This window comes from Rhinoraja longicauda, chromosome 5 (assembly GCF_053455715.1).
Source record: "Rhinoraja longicauda isolate Sanriku21f chromosome 5, sRhiLon1.1, whole genome shotgun sequence".
Lineage (NCBI taxonomy): Eukaryota > Metazoa > Chordata > Chondrichthyes > Rajiformes > Arhynchobatidae > Rhinoraja > Rhinoraja longicauda.
The window spans coordinates 5887279-5895401 of record NC_135957.1 but is presented as its reverse complement, the minus strand read 5'-3'; positions in this window follow the sequence as shown (position 1 = coordinate 5895401).

The window sequence follows — 8123 nt, the reverse complement described above, 5'->3', positions numbered from 1 at the left end:
TCGGACGAGTCCACGAAGTACTTCTACCTCGTCAGCGCGCTATCGCCGGACACAACCAAGCGCGTGATGCGGTTCATCGTAAATTCACCTGCGGAAGACAAATACGAGGCCATGAAGAAGGTATTACTACGAACCTTCGGGTTGAATAAGCATGGTGGTGCGGCAAAACTTCTGCACCTACCGGATCTTGGAGACCAACTGCCTTCCGTCCTCATGGCCGAAATGATGATGCTAGCCGGTGAGCATACGGATTGCCCGATGTTTGAACAGGCATTCCGCGAGAAACTTCCCGAGGATGTCCGACTGCTGCTTACGGATTGTTCTTTTAAGGACCCCGAAGCATATGCAGCGAAAGCGGACGCGCTCATAGCGGCAAAAAACAAGGCAAGTGGTTCAATCAACAAAGTCTCGACATCGGTGGCCACGCCACAGCGACGGCAAGATGGCGCCACGTCTCCCGCCAATTCTCCGAAAGCCCGCCAAAAAGATCCGCACAAGCGCGGCTGGTGCTATTATCACCTACGATGGGGTAACGAATCCCGCAACTGTCGTTTGCCTTGTACCTTCGCGGGAAATGCCTCGGCCGATCGTACATAGGGGCAGTTACGATTGGCCAGAACCGGCGCCTCTATGTCCATGATCGATTCACGGACACAGAATTTTTGGTAGACACGGGAGCCATCGTCAGCATAGTGCCGCCGACCGACCTCGAAACCAGATCGGGTAAGACAGGTCCCACCCTCATCGCGGTTAATGGCAGCCCAATTCGCACTTTCGGTACACGGAAGATGTCCCTTGTGTTAGGCCTCCGCACGTACGAATGGCCATTCATCATAGCCGACGTCAAACAAGCGATCCTGGGCGCAGATTTTCTCTGGGCTTTTTCACTGGTTCCTGATGTCCGCGGTAACGACCTCCGACCCTCTGCCGAAGATGAGCACGTCGCTCCGACAATCGCCTCCTCGCCCAGCCCTACTGTCCAGGCCGTCGTCGCGGCCCCCGACTCGTATGCTGCGATTCTGGCAGAGTTCCCAGAGCTGCTCGTCCAACGTTTTGACGCACCTTCGGCTAAGCACGGTGTGGTCCATCACATCCGCACCGAAGGCCCTCCCGTTTTCGCTCGGGCCAGGAGACTACCGCTAGACAAACTGGTGGTGGCAAGGGCGGAGTTCAGGAAGATGGAGGAAATGGGAATTGTCCGTCAGTCTGACAGCCCGTGGGCCTCGCCGTTACACATGGTCTCCAAGGCATCTGGGGGGTGGAGGCCATGTGGCGATTATCGGCGTCTCAATGCTGTCACCACGGCTGATCGCTACCCCATACCGCACCTACAGGACTTTTCATCTGGGCTGGAAGGAGCGGTGGTGTTTTCCAAAATCGATTTGGTGCGAGGATACCATCAGATTCCGGTGCGACCGGAGGACATACAAAAAACTGCAACGATTACTCCGTTCGGGTTGTTTGAATGGTTGCGTATGCCTTTCGGTTTAAAGAACGCGGCACAGGCTTTCCAGCGACTGATGGACCGCGTGGGCCGGGGTTTACCCTTTTTGTTTATTTATTTAGACGACATCCTGGTAGCCAGCCCCTCAGTGCAGGAACACCAGGCCCATTTGCGGACCGTGTTCCAGCGGCTCCAAGACCACGGGCTCATTATCCAACCCTCCAAATGTCAATTCGGCCTGCCTGCCCTCGATTTTCTAGGGCACAGAATTACTCCTGCCGGCGCCGCCCCTTTGCCCGAGAAGGTGGAAGCTATCCGGGCTTTTCCCAGGCCCACCACAGTAAAAGGGCTGCAGGAGTTCGTAGGCATGGTTAATTTCTACCATAGATTCGTTCCGGCAGCGGCGCGAGTCCTGCGCCCGCTTTTCCAATGCCTTGCAGGGAATCTGGTAGAGTTGTTGTGGTCCCCGGCCGCAGAGTCGGCTTTTACGGCAGCTAAGGCAGCCTTGGCAGACGCCACCATGTTGGTCCATCCGAGCCCCTCCGCCCCCACGGCCCTGACGGTTGACGCCTCTGACGTGGCGGTGGGTGGGGTTCTGGAGCAGCAGGTCAGTGGCCGTTGGCAGCCTTTAGCGTTTTTCAGCCGGCAACTAAATTCGGCCGAGCTGAAATATAGCGCATTTGACCGAGAGCTTCTGGCTCTCTATTTAGCTGTCCGTCATTTCAGGTATTTCCTCGAGGGCCGCCCATTTGTGGCATTTACGGACCACAAGCCATTAACATTTGCTTTTTTGAAATTGTCTGACCCATGGTCGGCCCGCCAGCAGCGGCACCTGACTGCTATCTCCGAATTTACCACAGATGTCCGTCATATCGCGGGTAAGCTTAATGCCGTTGCTGACGCCCTGTCTAGACCTGCTTTTCCCCCTATTTCGGCGGTGGACTGCGAAGTGGATCCCCAGGAGCTCGCGAAGGCACAGCTCCTAGCGGATACCGTTTCGGCTTACCAGTCCACCACTTCGGGATTGAAGTTGGCCCAGGTAGCTTGTGGGTCGGAGGGCACGAAAGTCTGGTGCGATGTTTCTCTTCCTCGTCCCAGGCCGGTAGTACCGCCCTCCCTTCAGCGCCGGGTTTTCGATGCCATTCATGGGCTGGCGCACCCGTCCATCCGCTCCACCTCTGCCTTGGTAGCAGCGAGGTTTGTCTGGCATGGCCTGCGGAAACAGGTAGCGGGGTGGGCACGTTCCTGCGTGCCCTGTCAGACCGCTAAAGTCCAGCGCCACGTCCAGCCCCCCGTACAGGATTTCGGGGTCCCGGCTTTTCGTTTTTTCCACATCCACGTGGATTTGGTCGGGCCTTTGCCTTCCTCCCGGGGCTACACCCACCTCCTCACGGTGGTGGATCGGTTCACCCGGTGGCCAGAGGCTTTCCCATTGTTTGATATCTCGTCAGCGTCTTGTGCTAGGACTTTGGCCCTTCATTGGGTAGCTCGTTTCGGGGTCCCGGCAGTTATTACAACTGACAGAGGGCCACAGTTCACTTCGTCCCTCTGGGCCGCGCTGGCGGAACTGTACGGGTCCAAGTTACAACCCACAACTGCATATCACCCCCAGGCAAATGGACTCGTAGAAAGGTTCCACCGCCAACTTAAGGCGTCCCTCAGTGCAAGGCTTGAAGGCCCGGACTGGGTAGACCAACTCCCTTGGGTTCTTTTGGGCATCCGGACTGCTCCTAAGCCAGATCTCGGTGCGTCGTCCGCAGAGCTAGTATATGGCTCGACACTTCGAGTACCCGGAGATCTGTTTCCGGACCCTTCAGCCCTGCTCCCTACAGTCCCATCAGCGTTAGCATCCCTCCGGGAACGGGTGGGCTCCCTGGCTCCAGTGCCGACTTCACGTCATGGGTGTCCCATGGTACATGAACCGTCTTCCCTGAAGGACTGTGAGTTTGTTTTTCTGCGTAAAGATGCCCATCGCGCCCCGTTGCAGAGGGTCTATCAAGGGCCGTTCCGGGTTTTACGTAAGGGAACGGCTACTTTCACCTTAGACATGGGCGGCAAGAGTGAATTCGTCTCGGTGTCCCGGCTTAAACCTGCCCATTTGGACCCGGATCAACCAGTCCTGGTCGGTCAAACCCCTAGGAGAGGCCGACCTCCGTTAGTTCCGCCCAGTCCAGAAACCCCCGTTCCGACAGTTCCTCCAGGACCCCCCGTTTCGGCAGTTCCTCCAGGACCCCCCGTGCCGGTAGTTCCTCCAGAACCTCTCGTTCCGGCTGTTCCACCAAGTCCGGAAACTCCGGCTCCTGTGGTTCAGGCTGTCCCTCTCCGTACTCGTTATGGTCGCGAAATCCGGCTCCCAGCTAGGTTCCGCACCTCGGGTTCTGGGGGGGGGGTCATGTAGCGACCATAGAGAATGGTCCAGGTCGTCGAACCCTCGGATTGGCCAGCGAGGTCACGTGGGAACGCGACCGTGGGGATTGGTCCAGGGAACGACATCGCTGATTGGCCAGCGATGTCATGTGCGCGTTTGGCGCCCGTTTTAGTCAGTTCGGCGAAGTCTTCAAGGAAGACAGTAAGTTTGTATTGGTTGTCCTGTACCTTGTTGTTTAACTCTGTATTCGTGTATTGCGGCTGCAATAAACTTCGTCTACAACCAACAAGTTTCGGACTCGCCATAGGAGCACAGTGTGCTGGTGGAGTGCCAGCAAAACACCACCCAAGCAGCAGAAAATAGATCCTACTGTCCCGTATTATTATTTTATTTTTGTAACAGGCAGGGATCCTCCCTATCCTGGTGTGAGGAGACATACATCCTTGAACCTTAGCCGCCATTTGATTAATAATAGTCTGGCATCTAACTGGGGCGGAGATAATTCAACACTGCAAACAAACATCCTGACCCCCAGGAGACGTCAGGTTGGACTAAGAAGCCAACATTCCCGTCCTCGGAGTAGGATTCTAATAACAAGCCGCTTAATCACAGCTGAATTCCTTGCCGATAAGCAAACAGGAACCATTGTGCTTTTTATAGATGTCCAGTTTACAGGTTACGGGAGCAAAGGGCAGCGGAGTTGTTCCCTGGTTTGCGTGCGGACGGTTGGGGGGGGGACACAGGTTCCCAACACCCGCCACCGCAACTGAGGCGGGCAACAGAAATCATGGAGACGGTATGGCACGGTGGCGCAGTGGTAGATTTGCTGCCTCGCAGCGCCGGAGACCCGGATTCAATCCTGTCCTCGGGTGCTTGTCTGTTTTGAGTTTGTACGCTCTCCCCATGACCCAATTGGGTTTTCTCCGAGATCTTCGGTTTCCTCCCACACTCCAAAGACGTGCACATTATACTTCAACCCACCGAGTCCACGCCGACCATCAATCACCCGTTCACACTAGTTCTGTGTTATCCCACTTTCCCGTCTACTCCCTGCACACTAGGGAGCAATTTTGCAAAAGTCAATTAACCCACAAACCTGCATGTCTTTGGGACGAGGGGGGGAAACTGGAGCACCCGGAGGAAACCCATGCGGCCTCAGGGAGAACTTGCCAACTCCACACAGACAGGACCTAAGGTCAGCATCGTACCCGGGACTCTGTACTTTGCCACCCTGAGTAGGTCACGTTGTCGACCTCCCCGTGGTGAGCCCTGTCAACTGACCTCAGTCAGGCCAACGACAACAAACAGAGGCAGCAGAAGCAGGAGCAGCTTCATAACTTCTGCTGCCTCAAACGCAAGAAAAAGAAGTAGGTTCAATAACTACCATTCAAGGACATTTCGACTAAGCTACCTCTGGCAACTTGTTCCATACATCCACCACCCTCCGTGTGAATAAATTGCTCCTCGGCTCCTCTTTAAATCTTTCCCCTCTCACCTGGGGTGGGGTGGGATGGAGTGGGGTGGGGTGGGGTGGGGTGGGTGAGGTGGAGTGTGGTGGGGTGGGGTGGTATGGGGTGGGCCGCTGGAGGTCCTGCAGCAGCCGGGGGGTCGCGTGGATCGGGCACCGCTGGAGCCCACACAGAGGTCGGGGACGAGCACGCGGATGGGACACGGCCCGCAGCGGCGGTGAAGCAGCGGTGGAGGACACCGACAACATCATCACGCCAGGCCCACCCCTGCAACTCCCACCCAGTGCCGTCACCAGGACAACGAGGCTTTACGGCCAAGGTGAAAACTCAACATTTGTAAGAACTTGAAACTTTACAGGTACAAGATGGCGCCGGAAACGTGGCGACTCTTGTGTACTGCCTCAGTGTAATCTACTTGCGTACACGGCAGAAGTCCAACTATCTGTCCGTGGGAGAAGCATGGGGGAAGAGAGAAGACATTTTCTTGCCTTCCATCACAGTGTCTGGAGGAGTCACCGTGATGGATGTTTGTGTTAAAATTGTGTGTCTTGTGCCTTTTACTCTGTACTGTTGTGGCTGGGTGGCAAATGATTTTCATTCAATTCATTTTGAATGACAATAAAGGTCATTCAGATTCAGATTCAGATTCAGATTCAGATACTTGCTTGTACTCATGTGCAGGATTCATGGGAGGTGGTCATGGAGGGGAGCGCGCTCCTCAAACTACGGAGCATCCTGGACAATACAGACCACCCCCTCAGTGACACACTGGCCAACCTGATGAGCACCTTCAGCAACAGACTGGTCCCACCGAGATGCAGCACAGAACGCCACAGGAGATCCTTCTTCCCTGTGGCTATCAAACTGTACAACTCCTCCCCCTTCTGTCATGGGGTAGACTGACTCCCCTCCCCTACCCCCCCCCCCCCTCCCTCCCCAGTCTTTGCACACCACCAATCCTTTCCACTCATCACTTTAATGTCATGTTTCATGTACCTTGTGTTTTATGACTGTTGGCAGACCAATTTCCCTCCTGGGATAAATAAAATTCTATCGTATCGGATCGGATCGTATCACACGATTATTCTTACGTATAGTAAGATGTTACTGAATTGTACGTAATAAAAGAATTTCACTGTACCTCGCTCGGTATATATGTAACAATAAAGTACCATTGAACCATTGACTCACAAAATGCTGGAGTAAATCAGCAGGTCAGGCAGCATCTCAGGAGAGAAGGAATGGGCGACGTTTCGGGTCCAGACCCTTGAAGGGTCTGGACCCGAAACATCGCCCATTCCTTCTCTCCTGAGATGCTGCCTGACCTGCTGAGTTCCTCCAGCATTTTGTGAATAAATACCTTCGATTTGTACCAGCATCTGCAGTTATTTTCTTATTGAACCATTGACGCTCCCTAACCTACTTAGTATTTCCAGGTCCTTCTGTTTTTTGCTTTAGATTTTGATTATCTGCAGTATTTTTTTCTTCCATCAGTTTGCCATCAGTTGCTGAAGACTGGTAAATCGAGAGGTGTTGCTGAAATTAGGGAAATCGGTTGGATTCTTTAGATTTTAGACTTTAGTGGTAGAGTGCGGAAACAGGCCCTTCGGCCCACCGAGACCACGCTGAGCAGCGATCCCCGTACACTAACACACCAGGGACAATTTACTATTTTACCGAAGCCAATTAACCTGTAAACCTGCACGTCCTTGGAGCGTGGGAGGAAACTGGAGCACCTGGAGAAAACCCACGCAGTCACAGGGAGAACGTACAAACTCCGTACAGACAGCACCCTTAGTCAGGATCGAACCCGGGTCTCTGACGCTGTGAGGCAGCAACTCTACCGCTGTGCCACCGTGCCACCCCGAAGAGTGAGACTCAGACTGATAGTTTGCCCATTAGGGTGTGTGAGACACAGAAGTGCTGATTGCTATGCTACCTAAAACCACAGTAGACACTGTTATTTTCCTTTGACGATACATATCACAAGAAAGTGAAAACAATTTTAGCTAAAGAGTCACACAGGCTGAGTCAATCATTGAGTTAAGGCCACAAAATGCTAGAGTAACTCAACAGGTCAAGCAGCATAAGATCATCGGTGATAGGAGCAGAATTTGGCCCATCAAGTCGCAACAACCTGGAGCTCAATGCTCTTAAGACAGTGGAATTGATTGTAGACTTTAGGAGAGCTCCCCCTCCCCTCCCCCACTCACCATCAACAACACCACAGTCACATCTGTGGAGTCATTTAAGTTCCTTGGAACCATCATCTCCAGGGACCTTAAATGAGCGGCCACCATCGACTCCACAGTCAAAAAGGCCCAACAGAAGATGTACTTCCTGCGGCAACTGAGGAAACACAATCTGCCCCAGGCACTGATGGTCCAGTTTTATACTGCCATCGTAGAGTCCGTCCTCACCTTCTCCATCATGGTCTGGTTTGGCTCAGCCACCAAGCACGACGTCCGGAGGCTGCAACGCATCGTTCGATCAGCCGAGAAGGTTGTTGGCTGCAGCCTTCCCCCCATTGACGAACTGTACACTGCAAGGGCCAGGAAGCGAGCGGGCAGGATCATCTCTGACCCCTCTCACCCTGGCCACAAACACTATGAAGCACTTTTCTCTGGAAGGCGACTCCGAACTGTCAAAGCAGCCACAGCCAGACATAAAAATAGCTTTTTTTCCACGAGCAGTGGCTCTACTCAACAACCAAAAGTCTGTAACCTCCTTTTGCTCTAGTATTTTATTTCATTCTTCACATGTTTAAATTATAATGTTTTATTCTTAATTGTTTACTGCATATCCTGTTGTTACTTGCGAGCAAAGCACCAGGGCACATTCC